The sequence below is a fragment of the Crocuta crocuta genome, unplaced genomic scaffold (assembly GCF_008692635.1).
Source record: "Crocuta crocuta isolate KB4526 unplaced genomic scaffold, BGI_CrCroc_1.0 scaffold1129, whole genome shotgun sequence".
Classification (NCBI taxonomy): Eukaryota; Metazoa; Chordata; class Mammalia; order Carnivora; family Hyaenidae; genus Crocuta; species Crocuta crocuta.
In genome coordinates, this window is record NW_027528629.1 from 71,122 (window position 1) to 73,530 (window position 2,409).

Genomic DNA, 2,409 nt, shown 5'->3' on the forward strand with positions numbered 1-2,409 from the left:
AAAGATCTATAACCCAAGGACTGATTTGGCATCCTTGATGGGCTAAGTTCTTAGTGTCAATATTAACCAGAAATAGAAAATAACTTACAAAATATTACATATAGCCTCAAAGGGACTCACTTACTGATTTAGATAAGATGAACTGCCCCTCTCTGACCTCCAAAACAAAAAGAAAATGCTTCCAGAACAAAAATAGAATCACCCAGAACCTCCAATTATCTCTACAGTATTTCATACCGAAAATCTAGCACCCAATACAAAATAACTGTATGCGCAAAATATAATACAAAGGAAAGAGTTAGGTTCAGAAAATGTAACCCATTTTCTCCATTTACTGGACATTTGGGACATAAAGAGCTAAGAACTGGTCACACCCATGCAATTCAGAGCGACCTTGACAGTGAGATTCTACTGTACAGTGATTAGAAGGACTCTGACTGTAAATCCTAGCCATAACAAATGCAGGCAGATGCAGAATAATGCAACACATCACTGCTGGCAGCATGTAAAATAGTATGATCGCACTGTAGGACACCCTGACACATACTAGAAAAAATTAAATATAGAGTTCTTATGAGTTCCAGCCTTTCCTTTATTGATGTTTTTTTTTCCCCCAACAAACAAAAAGAAAAGTATATGTTCACACCAAGACCTCTTTAAGAGCATTCATAGCATATGAGTGGGGGGACAGCTTGGGCAGGAACAGGGAGGGAAAATGCAATGGTGAACAAGGAAGCTGGGTGAGAGGGGATGGGTATTTACATTAGCTTAACTGCAGTGATGGGTACATAAATATATCTCAAAAGAGTATATCTGTCTCAAAACACACAGTTTATTTCAAAATTGTGCAGCATATTTTAAATCTATTATACCTCAGTGAAGCTATTAAAAGCTGTATAGATGGCTCAAAACATATGTCTAAGGGAAAATTTATACCATTAACGCAAAAGAATAAATCTTAAAAATGTAAAATTTGATAATATATTTCACAGAATTTGAAAATAAAGCAGGAATATAAATCAAAGCCTGAAGGCATCTGGGTGGCTCAGTCAGTTAAGCATCTTACTTCAGCTCAGGTCATCATGATCTCACAGCTGTTGAGTGTGAGCCCTATATTGGGCTCTGTGCTGAAAGCTCAGAGCCTGAAGCCTGTTTCAGATTCAGTGTCTCCCTCTCTCTATGCCCTCCTCCCTCATGCTCTAGGTCTGTCTTTATCTCTCACACAAAAATAAAAAAACATTTAAAAAAATGTAAACCAAAGCCAGAAACATTAAAATTATGATCACTTAATCAAACTGAAAAAATAATTAAATGGTCCACAATACTCAAGAGGTGTTTTTTTTTGAAGTTTAAAAAAACCCTGATAATCCCTGGCAAGACCAATCAAATATAAGAACGAAGAAGGACATAGAGACGAAGAGGCAGATGGAGAGGAAGAAGAGGCAGAAGGAAAGAACTAGAGAAGGAAAAAGAAGAAAATGACCATGACAATGGTAATTACAAGAAGACACACATTATCAACAGAAGGAACATAGAGGTGACTATCACTTTAGATCCTAGATATGCATACATTCTGTTATAATCAAATTCATGCCAATAAATTTCATATTACAAGAAATCACAAACAAGAAAAACGTAACAAATAGGTAAACCAGAAGACTTCAAAAATTCTGTATTTACTGCATAAAATGCATCCATATCGAGAACCTCCCTACAAATGAATTTGATGCCCTGATGTCTCAATTTCTGACCTTTTCCATGTATTTAACAAAGATAAACAGCAAAGGTGCACAAACTCTTCCATAGATTTCTAACAGTCATAACATTCTCAAATGTTTTAGGAGAACCTTATCAAGTTTCTACCAATAAGGACATTATATACAAGGTCTATCAAAAGTTTGTATGCCTCTTGATAAAACACAGCAACCAAATAAATAAAATGTAAAAATTTGCCTTGCAAACAGAAGCCAAAGGTATTTCAATTACAATAACCTGTGAACAAATGGGGTTTCATCCAAGAAAAGAGTACTGTGTGATCATTCTGAAATCAAACCACTCTGGCCAACAAAGGAATAAAATTATGTCACTATCACAGTGTATACGGAGAAACCAATTGGCATAATATACCACTCGTTTATTGATTTTAAAAAATACTTGGGAAGCTATAGCAAGTATCTTAGCTGCTGGTGAAATGCTGAAACCCTCTCCCTGAGAAAAGGACTCAAAAAAGAATGACTATTGTCATCAGTTCTATTCAACATTTTAAGGAGGTCCTAGCTAGCATAATAATCCAAGAAAAAGATAAAAGAAAGAAATAATACTGGAAAGTAAGAAATTAATTTGCCTTTTTTTTTTTACAAATTACATGTTTATGTTTATATACTAATTACCATAAAAGATACTTTCAGT